The following is a 16598-nucleotide window of genomic DNA, read 5'->3' on the forward strand; positions in this document are numbered from 1 at the left end:
TGTTTTGCTCTTGTTGCCCAGGACGGAGTGCAATGGTGAGATCTCCGCTCACCGCCACTTCCTCCTCCTGGGTTCAAGCAATTCTCCTGCCTCAGCCTCCCAAGTAGCTGGGATTACAGGCATGCACCACCACACCTGGATAATTTTGTATTTTTAGTAGAGATGGGGATTCATCATGTGTTGGTCAGGCTGGTCTCAAACTCTGGACCTCAGGTGATCCACCCACCTCGGCCTCCCAAAGTGCTGGGATTACAGGCGTGAGCCACTGAGTCTGGCCAACTTTTTAATTATTTTTATTTTTATTTATTTATTTATTTATTTATTTATTTATTTTTTTTTTTGAGACAGAGTTTCACTCTTGTTACCCAGGCTGGAGTGCAATGGCGCGATCTTGGCTCACCGCAACCTCCGCCTCCTGGGTTCAAGCAATTCTCCTGCCTCAGCCTCCTGAGTAGCTGGGATTACAGGCACATGCCACCATGCCCAGCTAATAATTATTTTTATTTTTTTAGACGGAGTTACCCAGGCTGGAGTGGACCCAGTGGCGAGATCTCGGCTCACTTCGACCTCCGCCTCCTGGTTTCAAACAATTCCCTGCCTCAGCCTCCTGAATAACTGGGATTACAGGTGCCCACCACCATGCCTAGCTAATTTTTATATTTTTAGTATTTTTGTATTTTGTATTTTCAGCCTTCCAAAGTGCTGGGATTACAGGCATAAGCCACCGTGCCTGGTCTTTTTATTTTTTTTGTAAAGGAGTCTGGCTCTGTTGCCCAGGCTGGAGGGGAGTGATACAATCTCTGCTCACTGCAACCTCCACCTCTTGTGTTCAAGTGGTTCTCTTGCCTCGGCCTCCCAAGTAGCTGGGACTACAGGTGCCTGCCACCATAACTGGCTAAATTTTTTTTTTTTTTGAGACGGAGTCTTGCTCTGTAGTCCAGGCTGAAGTGCAGTGGTGCCATCTTGACTCACTGCAGTCTCTGCCTCCTGGATTCAAGCAATTCTCCTGCCTCAGCCTCCTGAGTAGCTGGGACTACAGGTGTGTGCCACCACACACAGCTAATTTTTTTGTATTTTTAGTAGAAATGAGGTTTCACCATATTGGCCAGGATGGTCTCGATCTCCTGACCTCGTGATCCATCTGCTTCAGCCTCCCAAAGTGCTGAGATTACAGGTGTAAACCACAGCACCCGACCGGATTAAATTTTTGTATTTTTAATAGACACAGGTTTTCACTGTTAGCCAGGATGGTCTCAATCTCCTGACCTCATGATGCACCTGCCTAGGGCTCACAAAGTACTGGGATTACCGTGCCCAGCCTAAACTTGTTTTTTGTTTTTTGTTTTTTTTTTTTTGAGATGGATTCTTGCTCTGTCGCCCAGGCTAGAGTGCAGCGGCACCACCTGGTCTCAATGCAACCTCCGCCTCCCAGGTTGAAGTGATTCTCCTGCCTCAGCCTCTGGGTAGCTGGGACTACAGGCACGAGCCACCATGCCAGGGTAATTTTTGAATTTTTAGCAGAGATGGGGGTTTCATCATATTGGCCAGGCTGGTTTTGAACTCCTGACCTCATGAACCTCCCACCTCAGCCTCCCAAAGTGCTGGGATTATAGGCATGAGCCACCCCAGCCAGCCAGATTTTTTATGAAAAGAGAATACTAGATGGGCGCAGTGGCTCGCTCCTGTAATCCCAGCACTTTTCGAGGCCAGGATGGGAGGACTGCTTGAGACCAGGAGTTTGAGACCAGACTCGGCAATATAATAAGACCTCATCTCGGCCGGGCGCGGTGGCTCAAGCCTGTAATCCCAGCACTTTGGGAGGCCGAGGCGGGTGGATCACGAGGTCGAGAGATCAAGACCATCCTGGTCAACGTGGTGAAACCCCGTCTCTACTAAAAATACAAAAAAATTAGCTGGGCATGGTGGCTCGTGCCTGTAATCCCAGCTACTCAGGAGGCTGAGACAGGAGAATTGCCTGAACCCAGGGGGCGGAGGTTGCGGTGAGCCGAGATCGCGCCATTGCACTCCAGCCTGGGTAACAAGAGCGAAACTCCGTCTCAAAAAAAAAAAAAAAAAAAAAAAAAAAGACCTCATCTCTATAAAAAGTTAAAACGGTCCCCCTGCTGAAAGGCTGAGAGGGATACCAAGGCAGCCAGCTTGGCTTGGAGCAGAGTGGGGTCAAGATGGATAAGGATGTGCTGACTACCCTGAAGATCCTCATCATTGGTGAGAGTGGGGTGGGCAAGTACAGCCTGCTCTTGAGGTTCACAGATGATACGTTTGATCCAGAACTTGCAGCAACAATAGGTGTTGACTTTAAGGTGAAAACAATTTCAGAGGATAGAAATACGGCTAAACTTGTAATATGGGATACTGCTGGTCAAGAGAGGTTTAGAACATTAACTCCCAGCTATTACAGAGGTGCACAGGGTGTTATATTAGTTTATGATGTCACAAGAAGACACACATTTGTTAAACTGGATAATTGGTTAAATGAATTGGAAGCATACCGTACAAGAAATGACATAGTAGGGCCGGGCGCGGTGGCTCAAGCCTATAATCGCAGCACTTTGGGAGGCCGAGGCGGGTGGATCATGAGGTCAAGAGATTGAGACCATCCTGGTCAACATGGTGAAACCCCGTCTCTACTAAGAATACAAAAAATTAGCTGGGCATGGTGGCACGTGCCTGTAATCCCAGCTACTCAGGAGGCTGAGGCAGGAGAATTGCTCGAACCCAGGAGGCGGAGGTTGCGGTGAGCCGAGATCGCGCCATTGCACTCCAGCCTGGGTAACAAGAGTGAAACTCCATCTCAAAAAAATAAAAATAAAAAATAAATGACATATTAAACATTTACTTATCAAAATTGATAAGGAAAATCGTGAAGTCAACAGAAATGAAGGTCTGAAATTTGCACAAAAGCATTCCATGTTATTTATAGAGGCAAGTGCAAAAACCTGTGATGGTGTACAACATGCTTTTCAAGAACTTATTGAAAAGATCATTCAGACCCCTGGTCTGAATGACAGACATATATATACGTATATATATACGTATATATGTATACGTATATATATATCTATCATATATATATACACACGTATATATATATCTATCATATATATACGTATATATATCATATATATAAAAATACATATATATATATGTATATTTTGAGACGGAGTTTTGCTCTTGTTACCCAGGCTGGAGTGCAATGGCGCGATCTCGGCTCACCCCAACCTCCGCCTCCTGGGTTCCGTCAATTCTCCTGCCTCAGCCTCCTGAGTAGCTGGGATTACAGACACGCGCCACCATGCCCAGCTAATTTTTTGTATTTTTAGTAGAGACGGGGTTTCACCATGTTGACCAGGATGGTCTGGATCTCTTGACCTCTTGATCCACCTGCCTATATATCTATCGTGATCCACCTGTATATATATCTATCATATATATACATATATAGATATATTTTTTGAGACGGAGTTTTGCTCTTGTTACCCAGGCTGGAGTGCAATGGCGCGATCTTGGCTCACCGCAACCTCTACCTCCTGGTTTCAGGCAATTCTCCTGCCTCAGCCTCCTGAGTAGCTGGGATTACAGGCACGCGCCACCATGCCCAGCTAATTTTTTGTATTTTTAGTAGAGACGGGGTTTCACCATGTTGACCAGGATGGTCTCGATCTCTTGACCTCGTGATCCACCCGCCTCGGCCTCCCAAAGTGCTGGGATTACAGGCGTGAGCCACCACGCCCTGCCGAAACTTGATATTTTTAATTTACTTCAATAATTAGCTCAGTTGCTTAACTGGAGTTTTAATCCTGTGATATGTACCTTGGATTCATGACTCTGTGCAGAATTTTTAGTTACATGGTGTTTGGCAGAATGACAATAAGGTTTTTGCCCATTTTGGTTTCAGGAGGAAATTAATGGTGTGTTTATTGTAGTTCCTAGTACTAACCACTTTTAAAACCAACATCTTGGCCGGGCGCAGTGGCTCACGCCTGTAATCCCAGCACTTTGGGAGTCTGAGGTGGGTGGATCACCAGGTCAGGAGCTCTAGACCAGCCTGGCCAACATGGTGAAACCCTGTCTTAAAAAAAAAAAAAAAAAAAAAAAAAAACATATTTTTTTCATGAATGTTGATAGCGTTTGTCCAGGCACCTCAATTGTAGCTTGTGTAATGTTGATGAACATCTGTACCTTATGGCTTCCATAATGGCTAGTTGATATTCAAAAACCTCTTTCTGTGTTTTGAGGGGTGGGGGAAAAAGGCATATTGCTTCCAGATTCTGATGTGTGAGGGAAAATATTTTTGCAATGAAAATCTTGACAATTTACTGTAACAAGTAACCAATAGTTTATCAAAACCAACTAGTACAGACTAATCTTTTTCGCAGCAGTTTTCTCACCTCTTGCTATTGTGTATTGTATATTGTATATTTTTTCTTTTTTTATTTTTATACCCACATCCCTTTTTTTTTTAATGTATAGAGGATATTTTTTCACTCTTGTGTTATTTAATTTACATTGATCTCCGCTATTTTTTTTTTTTTTCTTGAGACGGAGTTACGCTCTTGTTACCCAGGCTAGAGTGCAATGGCGCAGTCTCAGCTCACTGCAACCTCTGCCTCCTGGGTTCAGTCAATTCTCCTGCCTCAGCCTCCTGAGTAGCTGGGATTACAGGCACGAGCCGCCATGCCCAGCTATTTTTTTTGTATTTTTAGTAGAGACAGGGTTTCACCATGTTGACCAGGATGGTCTCGAGCTCTTGACCTCGTGATCCACCCACCTTGGCCTCCGAAAGTGCTGGGATTACAGGCTTGAGCCACCGTGCCTGGTGATCTCCACTATTTTAACTCCCCAAATAAGTTATTTGTCCTTTAAGGTTGGTTACTATAATAATTTCTGGGCAGTTTGTTCTCTGTATACAATTGCAAATGATAAGCATTTTAGTGAGTGACCACCTTTGCAATATGTTTGTTAATGGGTTTACTTCATGTTGCGTTCTTTCTGAAATGCACATCTTCACATATAAAAACCTCACATTCTACTTGATTTTATACTTCTTAGTCTACCTTACATGTGGTTGAAGTTTTTTTTTTTTTTTTTTTTTTTTTTTTTTTTTTTTTTTATAAAGACGGGGTTTCCCCTTGTTGGTCAGGCTGGTCTTGAACTCCCGAGCTCAGGTGATCCGCCCGCCTTGGCCTCCAAAGTGCTTGCATTACAGGCGTGAGCCACCATGCCCGGCCTATAGTGGAGGTTTTTTACGTGAAACAATTGTAATATCTAAAGTAAAGGCATCTGTGTAACAGGGTTTTGTTAATTCTTTTCAGAATAATTGAAGCAGTCTTAGAGGGTCTTTTGCAGATGGTACAAATTAGAACAATTAGAATATAGTATTTTGAGTTCTAGGAGTACTGAGATTGACCCAAACAAATAAAGAACTATTCAAGTGAAAAAAAAAAAAAAAAAGAAAGGTTGGCCGGGCCTGGTGGTTCATGCCTGTAATCCCAGCACTTTGGGAGGCCCAGGCGGGTGGATCACGAGGTCGAGAGATCGAGACCATCCTGGTCAACAAGGTGAAACCCCGTCTCTACTAAAAATACAAAAAGTTAGCTGGGCATGGTGGTGCGTGCCTGTAATCCCAGCTACTCAGGAGGCTGAGGCAGGAGAATTGCCTGAGCCCAGGAGGTGGAGGTTGCGGTGAGCCGAGACTGCGCCATTGCACTCCAGCCTGGGTAACAAGAGCGAAACTCCGTCTCAAAGAAAAAAAAAAAAAAAAAAAAAGAAATCAAGACCTTCCTGGTCAACATAGTGAAACCTGGTCTCTACTAAAAATACAAAATAATTAGCTGGGCATGGTGGTATGTGCCTGTAATCCCAGCTACTCAGGAGGCTGAGGCAGGAGAATTGCCTGAACCCAGGAGGCGGAGGTTGCAGTGAGCTGAGATCGCACCATTGCACTCCAGCCTGGGTAACAAGAGTGAAAGTTCGTCTCAAAAAAAAAAAAAAAAAAAAAGACCAGCCTGGCCATGATGGAGAGACCCCATCTTTCTTTTTTTTTTTTTTTAAGGCTAGGAAACCCCATTTAAAAAAAAAAAAAAAAAAAAAGTAGCTGGGCGAGGTGGCTCATGCCTGTAATCCTAGCACTTTGGGAGGCCGAGGTGGGTGGATCACCTGAGGTCAGGAGTTCAAGACCAGCCTGGCCATCATGGTGAAACCCCAACTTTAAAAAAAAAAAGAAAGAAAATAAAAAAGGCCGGGCTGGGTGAAACCCTGTAAAAATACAAAAATTAGCTGGGCGTGGTGGCACATACCTATAATCCCAGCTACTCAGGAGGCTGAGGCAGGAGAATTGCTTGAACTGGAGAGGTAGAGGTTAGGTTACAGTGAGCGGAAACAGTGCCATTACACACCAACCTGGGCGACAGAGCAAAAATCGGTCTCAAAAAAAAAAAAAAAAAGCCAGGCTCGGTGGCTCAAGCCTGTAATCCCAGCACTTTGGGAGGCCGAGGCGGGTGGATCACGAGGTCAAGAGATTGAGACCATCCTGGTCAACATGGTGAAACCCCATCTGTACTAAAAACACAAAAAACTAGCTGGGCGTGGTGGCGCGTGCCTGTAATCCCAGCTACTCAGGAGGCTGAGGCAGGAGAATTGCCTGAGCCCAGGAGGCGGAGGTTGCAGTGAGCCGAGATCGCGCCATTGCACTCCAGCCTGGGTAACAAGAGTGAAACTCCGTCTCAAAAAAAAAAAAAAAAAAAGAAAGAAAGAAAGAAAAAAAGAAAAAAAAATTCCCTGTTTTAACCTCTACAAAGAAAGTATCTTTGAAAGAACCAATCCACTTTTGTTCACTGTTTCTGCTTTTCTCAGCTCTTTTCTGCCTACATAGCCAAACTCCTCTGCTCAGTTCACTAGAACACTGATTCTATTGTATTTTATTTTATTATTTTTTGAGACAGAGCCTCACTCTGTTGCCCAAGCTTGAGTGCAGTTGGGCAATTCCTGTTCACGGCAACCTACACCTTCTGGGTTCAAGTGATCCTTGTGCCTCAGCCTCTGAAGTAGCTAGGATTACAGGCATGTGCCACTACACCTGGCTAAGAGCACCATGTTGGCCATGCTGCTCTTGAACTTCTGGCCTCAAGTGATCTACCTGCCTCAGCCTCCTAAAGTGTTGGGATTACAGGCTTGAGCCACCATGTCGAGCCTCATTCTAATTTATAGAAAGAGGTGTTGCCTGATTCTGGAATCATAATAAAAACCAGTTAAGATCCTTAAACTAGGCCAGGCGTGGTGGCTCACACCTGTAATTCCAGCACTTTGGGAGGTGGAGGTGGGAGGATCATCTGAGGTTGGCAGTTTGAGACCAGCCTGATCAACAGGGAGAAACCCCGCCTTCACTAAAAATACAAAATTAGCCAGGTGTGGTGGTGCATACCTGTAATTCTAGCTACTCCAGAGGCTGAGGCAGGAGAATCACTTGAACCCGGGAGGTAGAGGTTGTGGTGAGCCAAGACCAAGCCATTGCACTCAGCCTGGGCAACAAGAGTGAGACTCTGTCTCAAAAGAAAAAAAAAAAAGATTCTTAAACTCATTGGGCATGGTGGCCTGCACCTATAGTCTCAGCTACTCAGAAGGCTGAGATGGGAGAGTCAGCTGAGCCTGGGAGTTTGAGGCTGCAGTGAGCCACTCCACTGCATTCTGGCCTGGGCAACAGAGAGACTCTACCTCAAAAAAAAAAAAAAAAAAAGAAAAGAAAAAGAAAAGAAAAGAAAAGAAAAAACACAAAAAGAAAAGAGATCCTTGCCAGTCAAGGTGTCTCACGCCTGTAATCCCAGCACTTTTGGGAGGCCAAGGTGGGTGCATCACCTGAGGTCAGGAGTTTGAGACCAGCCTGGCCAATATGGTAAAACCCCATATCTACTAAAAATACAATAATTAGCCAGGTGTGGAGGTGTGCCTGTAATTCCAGCTACTCGGGAGGCTGAGGCAGGAGAATTGCTTGAACCTGAGAGGCGGAGGTTGCAGTGAGCCGAGATCACACCATTGTACTCTAGCCTGAGCAAGAAGAGCAAAACTCTGTCTTGGAAAAAGAAAAAAAAAGAGATCCTTAAACTAAGTTTGTTGTGGTTTTGGTTTTGACAAGATTGGCAGATTGGATTAAGAGACAAGATCCCGCCCGGCGCGGTGGCTCAAGCCTGTAATCCCAGCACTTTGGGAGGCCGAGGCGGGTGGATCACTAGGTCAAGAGATCGAGACCATCCCGGTCAACATAGTGAAACCCTGTCTCTACTAAAAATACAAAAAATTAGCTGGGCATGGTGGCGGGTGCCTGTAATACCAGCTACTCAGGAGGCTGAGGCAGGAGAATTGCCTGAACCCAGGAGGCGGAGGTTGCGGTGAGCCGAGATCGCACCATTGCACACTCCAGCCTGGGTAACAAGAGCGAAACTCCGTCTCAAAAAAAAAAAAAAAAAAAAAAGAGACAAGATCCCCTTGTAATCCCAGCACTTTGGGAGGCCGAGGTGGGTGGATCACGAGTTCAAGAGATCGAGACCATCCTGGTCAACATGGTGAAACCCCGTCTCTACTAAAAATACAAAAAATTAGCTGGGCATGGTGGCACGTGCCTGTAATCCCAGCTACTTAGGAGGCTGAGGCAGGAGAATAGCCTGAACCCCGGAGGCAGAGGTTGCGGTGAGCCGAGATCGCACCATTGCACTCCAGCCTGGGTAACAAGAGCAAAACTCCGTCTCAAAAAAAAAAAAAAAAAAAGAGACAAGATCCAGCTATATGCTGCCCCCAAAAGGCTCGCTTTAAATATAAGGACACTTAGAAGACCAGCCTTGGCCATACCTTGAAACTTAGTCTCTACAAAAAATACAAAAATTAGCCAGGTATGGCGGCCTGTGCTTGTAGTCCTAGCTACTCAGGAGGCCGAGGTGCGAGGATAGCTGAGATCATGCCACTGCACTCCAGCCTGGGCAATAGAGCCAGACCTTAGCTCAAAGAATGAATGAATGAATTAATTAATTAACACAAAGAAATTGTAAGAAAAAAATGGGTCAGAGCAGTCTGAGCTATCTGTAGTGTGCAGAGAGACATCAGTATGGAACTTCAGTCATGCCCCCTACCTCAAGCCCATGCCTGGAGGGAGTTGTTTAAGGTTATTTTTGGTCAGGCACAGTGACTCATGCCTGTAATTCCAGTACTTTGTGAGGTGGAGGCAGGAGGAATGCTTGAGGCCAGGAGTTTGAGATCAGCCTGAACAACATACCGAGACCCTGTCTCTACAAAAATATTAAAGAAAAAAAAAACTTTGCTGGTAGCCTGAGCAGGTAGTCCTACTTAGGAGAACTACTTGAGCCCAGGAGTTTGAGGCTGCCATGAGCTATGATTAACCAACCACTGCACTCTAACCTAGGTGACAGAAGCAAGACCTTGTCTTAAAAAAAAAAGGGCTGGGCGCGGTGGCTCACACCTGTAATCCCAGCACTTTGGGAGGCCTAGGCAGGTGGATCACGAGGTCAAGAGATCGAGACCATCCTGGTCAACATGGTGAAACCCTGTCTCTACAAAAAGTACAAAAAATTAGCTGGGCATGGTGGCATGTGCCTGTAATCTCAGCTACTCAGGAGGCTGAGGCAGGAGAATTGCCTGAACCCAGGAGGCGGAGGTTGCGGTGAGCCGAGATCGTGCCACTGCACTCCAGCCTGGGTAACAAGAGCAAAACTCCTTCTCAAAAAAAAAAAAAAAAAAAAAAAAAAAAAAAGTCGGGGCCGGGCATGGTGGCTCACACCTGTAATCCAAGCACTTTGAAGGACAAGGCGGGCGGATCACCTGAGGTCGGGAGTTCAAGACCAGCCTGACCAACACTGTGAAACCCCGTCTTAAAAAGAAAAAAAAAAAAAAAGGCTGGGCGCGGTGGCTCAAGCCTGTAATCCCAGCACTTTGGGAGGCCGAGACGGGTGGATCACGAGGTCAAGAGATCGAGACCATCCTGTTCAACAAGCTGAAACCCCGTCTCTACTAAAAATACAAAAAATTAGCTGGGCATGGTGGCGCGTGCCTGTAGTCCCAGCTACTCAGGAGGCTGAGGCAGGAGAATTGCCTGAACCCAGGAGGCGGAGGTTGCAGTGAGCCGTGATCACGCCATTGCACTCCAGTCTGGGTAACAAGAGCGAAACTCCGTCTCAAAAAAAAAAAAAAAAAAAAGTCACAGGTAATTCTTGACTAACAGCCTCACCCATTTACTTCATGTTACTGGAATTTGTGATATAATGAAACAATGGGGCCTGGATGGGGTGGCTCAGGCTTGTAATCCCGGCACTTTGGGAAACTGAGGCAGGAGGATTGCTTGAGTCTAGGCAACATAGTGACACCCTGTCATAATTAAAAAAACAAACAAAAAACAAGAATAAAAAGATAAACAACAAAAAAGAAAAAATAAATAAAAGAAAAAAATTTGGCCGGGCGCGGTGGCTGTAATCCCAGCACTTTGGGAGGCCGAGGCGGGTGGATCACGAGGTCGAGAGATCGAGACCATCCTGGTCAACATGGTGAAACCCCGTCTCTACTAAAAATACAAAAAATTAGCTGGGCATGGTGGCACGTGCCTGTAATCCCAGCTACTCAGGAGGCTGAGGCCAGAGAATTGCCTGAACCAGGAGGTGGAGGTTGCGGTGAGCCAAGATCAAGCCATTGCACTCCAGCCTGGGTAACAAGAGCGAAACTCGGTCTCAAAAAGAAAGAAAGAAAAAAATTAGTTGGGTGTGGTGGCATGCGCCTGTAGTCCCAGCTACTTGGGTGGCTGAGGCAGGAGAATTGCTTGAACCTGAGAGGCGGAATTTGCAGTGAGCCAAGATCGTGCCACTGCACTCCAGCCTGGCACCTGGCAACAGAGTAAGACTCTGCCTCAAAAAAAAAAAAAAAAAAAAATTGGCCGGGCATGGTGGCTCATGCCTATAATCCAAGCACTTTGGAGGCCAAGGCGGGCGGATCACCTGAGGTCGGGAGTTCAAGACCAGCCTGACCAACATGGTGAAACCCCGTCTTTAAAAAAAAAAAAAAAAATATATATATATATATATATATATATATATTTTTTTAAATGCTCAGAGCACTAGTTTAGCATGTCTTAGAAGGATCACAAGTGCTTCCCCCTCATTTTACCTACCCCTTCACCCTCCCCTTCCAAGCCCATAAGAGTGGCCTCGGGAAATGGATCTCTCAGACACCGAATACAAGAGGAAGGAGTTTATTTGGCCCGGGCAAGGTGGCATAGTTGCCTAACAGACAAGCTCCCCTAACAAAGGAACGTTCCTTCTTTATATAGGCGTATACTTTAGATGTTATACATGGAAGAATCTTAGGTTTATTTTTATTTTATTTATTTATTTATTTATTTATTTATTTATTTTTGAGATGGAGTTTCACTCTTGTTACCCAGGCTGGAGTGCAATGGCACAATCTTGGCTCACCACAACCTCCATCTCCTGGGTTCAGGCAATTTTCCTGCCCCAGCCTCCTGAGTAGCTGGGATTACAGGCACGCACCACCATGCCCAGCTAATTTTTTGTATATTTAGTAGAGATGGGGTTTCACCATGTTGACCAGGATGGTATCAATCTGTTGACCTCGTGATCCACCCGCCTCTGCCTCCCAAAGTGCTGGGATTACAGGCTTGAGCCACCGTGCCGGACTTATTTATTTTTTTTGAGATGGAGTCTTGCTCTGTCACCCAGGCTGGAGAGCAATGGTGCAATCTGAGCTCATCGCGATCTCCTCCTCCTGGCTTTAAGCAATTCTCCTGCCTCAGCCTCCTGAGTAGCTGGGACAACAGGTGCTCACCACCATGCCTGGCTAATTTTTGTATTTTTAGTAGAGATGGAGTTGCACCATATTGGTCAGGCTGGTCTTGAACTCTTGACCTAATGATCCACCCACCTCAGCTTCCCAAAGTGCTAGGATTACAGGTGTGAGACATGCATCCGGCCATCAGTGTATATTATTAAGGACAACTTAAAATATGCTCTTGGGTAGTGATCCTCAAGCTTAGCCCAAATAAATTCTCTACTTATATTAATTTTCCCTTAGCTTCCTCCTTTTAGGTTTACATCAGAAAAGGGTGGAGAAATATATTCCATGCAAATAATAACCAAAAGAGAGCTGGAGTGGCTTCATTATTGTAAGTGAAAATAGACCCAAGCTCTTTTTCTGGCTAGAACCATGGAAGGTATAGAAGAGAAGAATAAGGCTCCGGCTGGGTGTGGTGGCTCATGCCTGTAATCCAAGCACTTTGGAGGCCAAGGTCGGCAGATCACCTGAGGTCGGGAGTTCAAGACCAGCCTGACCAACATGGTGAAACCCTGTCTTATTTTTTTTTTAATTAAAAAATAAAAACAAAATAAAAAATAAAATAAGAAAGAAGAAGAAGGCTCCTGCTGTGCCAGAAACCCTTCAGAAAAAGCAAAGGAATTTCACAGAGCTGAAGATCAAGTGCATGAGAAAGAAGTTTGCCCAAAAGATGCTTAGAAAGGCAAGGAGGATTGGCTGGGCGCAGTGGCTCATGCCTGTAATCCCAGCACTTTGGGAGGCCGAGGCGGGTGGATCACGAGGTCAAGAGATCGAGACCACCCTGGTCAACATGGTGAAACCCCGTCTCTACTAAAAATACAAAAAATTAGCTGGGCATGGTGGCGCATGCCTGTAATCCCAGCTACTCAGGAGGCTGAGGCAGGAGAATTGCCTGAACCCAGGAGGCGGAGGTTGTGGTGAGCCGAGATCGCGCCATTGCACTCCAGCCTGGGTAACAAGAGCGAAACTCTGTCTCAAAAAAAAAAAAAAAGAAAAAGAAAAAGAAAGGCAAGGAGGAAGCTTATCTGTGAAAAAGCGAAGCACTATCACAAGGAATATAGGCAGATGCACATAACTGAAATTCAAATGGCGAGGATGGCAAGGAAAGCTGGCAACTTCTTTGTACTTGCAGAACCCAAATTGGCCTTTGTCATCAGGATCAGAGGTACCGATGGTGTGAGCCCAAAGGTCCGAAAGGTGTTGCAGCTTCTTCGCCTTTGTCAGATCTTCAATGGAAATTTTGTGAAGCTCAACAAGGCCTCAATTAACATGCTGAGGATTGTAGAGCCATATATTGCATGGAGGTACCCAAATCTGAAGTCAGTAAATGAACTAATCTACAAATGAGCTTATGGCAAAATCAAAAAGAAGCAAATTGCTTTGACAGATAACGCTTTGATTGCTCCATCTCTTGGTAAATATGGCATCATCTACATGGAGAATCTGATTCATGAGATACACACTGTTGGAAAACGCTTCAAAGAAGCAAATAACTTCCTGTGGCCCTTCAAATTATCTTCTCCACGAGGCGGAATGAAGAAAAAGGCTACTCGTTTTGTAGAATGTGGAGATGATAGCAACAGGGAGGCCCGGGTCAACAGGCTTATTAGAATTAATTAAGGTGTCTATCATGATTATTTTTCTAAGCTGGTTGGTTAATAAATAGTACCTGCTCTCAAATTGAAAAAAAAAAGAAAATAGACTCAAATCAGACAGTTTACAAAAGACAAAGACATTGTATATGTGTCCTTACATATCTGGACAGACAGATACACACACACACACACACACACACACACACACACACACATTTTTTCGAGATAGGTCACCCAGGATGGAGTGTAGTGGCATGAATACAGCACTCTGTACCCTCCACCTCCCAGGCTCACGTGATCCTCCAACCTCATCCTCCTGAGTAGCTGGGACTAAAGGCATGCGCCACCATACTCGGATAATTTTTTATATCTTGTATAGAAATGGGGCCTCCCTGAAGGTTGCAGTGAGCCCAGATCGCGCCACTGCACTCCAACCTGAGTGACAGTGAGACTGTCAAAAAAAAAAAAAAAAAAAGATAGAAATGGAGCCTCCCTTTGTTGCCCAGGTTGGTCTCAAAGCTCGGAGCTCAAGCAATCCTTCCACTTTGGCCCCCCTAAGTGCTGGAATTACAGGCAAAACCACTGCACCTGGCCGAAAACTGTGTGTGTGTGTGTGTGTGTGTGTGTGTGTGTGTGTGTGTTAGACAGTCTCGCTCTCAGAAAGTGATGGAATTACTTGAGCCACAGTGTCCAGCCAGACGTTATATATTTATAACAAATACAATACAGGCTAGGCACAATGACTCACACCTGTAATTTCAGCATTTTGGGAGGCCAAGGTGGCAGCATTGCTTGCTCCGGAGTTGGAAACCTGCCTAGATAGCACAGTGAAACCCCATCCCTTCAAAAACTTAAAAATTAGGCAAGGAAGATGACACACACCTGTGGTTCCAGCTACTCGGGAGGTTGAGGTAGGAGGATGGCTTGAGCCTGGGAGGTTGAGGCTGCAGTAAGCCATGTTACCACCACTGCACTCTAGCCTAGGTGACAGAGCAAGACTCTATCTTAAAAAATAAAAATGGGCGGGTGCAGTAGTTCACACCTGTAATCCCAGCACTTTGGGAGGCTGAGGTGGGTGGATCACGAGGTTAGCAGTTCAAGACCAGCCTGGCCAAGATGATGAAACCCCGTCTCTACTAAAATACAAAAAAATTAGCCAGGCATGGTGGCAGGCACTTTTAATCCCAGCTACTCAGGAGACCGAGGCATGAGAATTGCTTGAACCGGGAAGCAGAAGTTGCAATGAACCAAGATCTCGCCATTGCACTCCAACCTGGGCAACAGAGCAAGATTCCATCTTAAAAAAATAAATACATGCCGGGAGCGGTAGCTCAAGCCTGTAATCCCAGCACTTTGGGAGGCCGAGGCGGGTGGATCACGAGGTTGAGAGATCGAGACCATCCTGGTCAACATGGTGAAACCCCGTCTCTACTAAAAATACAAAAAATTAGCTGAGCATGGTGGCGCATGCCTGTAATCCCAGCTACTCAGGAGGCTGAGGCAGGAGAATTGCCTGAACCCGGGAGGCGGAGGTTGCGGTGAGCCGAGATCGCGCCATTGCACTCCAGCCTGGGTAACAACAGTGAAACTCCGTCTAAAAAAAAAAAAAAAAAATACATGAAATAAAAACATCCGGGCGCGGTGACTCACGCCTGTAATTTCAGCATTTTAGGAGGCCAAGGTAGGTGGATCTTCTGAAGTCAGCAGCTCAAGACCAGCCTGACCAACATGGTGAAATCCTATCTCTAACAAAAATACAAAAGTTAACCTTTCGTAGTGGAGGATGCCTGTAATCCCAACTACTCAGGAGGCTGAGGCAGGAGAATCACTTGAACCTAGGAGGCACATGGTAAAACCCCATCTTTAAAAATAAATAAATAAATAAATAAATATGGGGTTTCACCATGATGGCGAGGCTGGTTCTGAACTCCTGACCTCAGGTGATCCACCCACCGTGGCCTCCCAAAGTGCTAGGATTACAGGCGTAAGCCACCATGCCTGGCCTGCAGTGGTGCTTTCTTGGCTTGCTGCAACCTCTGCCTCCCAGATTCAAGCAGTTCTCATGTCTCAGCCTCCTAAGTAGTTAAGATTACAGGTATGTGCCAACAATACACCCAGCTAATTTTTGTATTTTTAGTAGAGATGGGGTTTTGTCATGTGGTCAGGCTGGTCTCAAACTCCTGGCCTCAAGTAATCCACCTGCCTCGGGATTCCCAAAGTGCTGGGATTATAGGCTTGAGCCACTGAGTCCGGCGAGCAATACCCTTTTTTTTGAGACGGAGTTTCCCTTTTTGTCCGGGCTGGAGTGCAATGATATGGAGTGCAATGGAGTGAGCCACTGTATCAGGTCAATAATTATTTATTTTTTGCTTTATCTTTTCCTCCCCCCTCCCATGCCCCGTACAACAATCACTCCCTTCCCCATCCCCTTTTCTCTCTTAAAATTATGTTTATTGAGGTACAATTTAGATACAATAAAATGAACAAATCATAAGTATTCAGTTTAATGAGTTTGGGAAAATGTCTAGACAAATACAACCACCATCACAATCAAGTTACAGAACCTTTCCATCACCCCAAAATATTTCCTAGTACTTCTTCCCAGTCAATTGCTTCCTCTCATTCTGGCTTCAGGGAACTTTGTTCTGATTTAATATTGCTATAGATTAATTTTGCCTTTTCTAGAATTTCGTGCAGTGGAATCATACAATACATACTCTTTTGGGTCTAGTTTCTTTTGCTTAACATAAGGCATTTTAGGCCGGGCGCGGTGGCTCAAGCCTGTAATCCCAGCACTTTGGGAGGCCGAGGCGGGTAGATCACGAGGTTAAGAGATCGAGACCATCCCGGTCAACATAGTGAAACCCGGTCTCTACCAAAAATACAAAAAATTAGCTGGGCATGGTGGCGCGTGCCTGTAATCCCAGCTACTCAGGAGGCTGAGGCAGGAGAATTGCCTGAACCCAGGAGGCGGAGGTTGCGGTGAGCCGAGATCGCGCCATTGCACTCCAGCCTGGGTAACAAGAGCGAAACTCCGTCTCAAAAAAAAAAAAAAAAAAAAAAAAAAAAAGGCATTTTAGATCAATCTGTGTTGTGTGTCTAGTTGTTCGAGTCGTTCCTTTTTTTTCCTCCCCCCCGCCCCGA

The 16598-nt window shown here is 45.5% G+C and overlaps 1 pseudogene; it reads left to right on the forward strand.

Annotated features, from left to right (window-relative positions):
* Positions 1 to 2183: 2183 nt before the first annotated feature.
* Positions 2184 to 13479, forward strand: LOC101043686 (large ribosomal subunit protein uL30-like; annotated as a pseudogene).
* Positions 13480 to 16598: the final 3119 nt, after the last annotated feature.

Source organism: Saimiri boliviensis, chromosome 8 (assembly GCF_048565385.1).
Source record: "Saimiri boliviensis isolate mSaiBol1 chromosome 8, mSaiBol1.pri, whole genome shotgun sequence".
Taxonomy (NCBI): Eukaryota; Metazoa; Chordata; class Mammalia; order Primates; family Cebidae; genus Saimiri; species Saimiri boliviensis.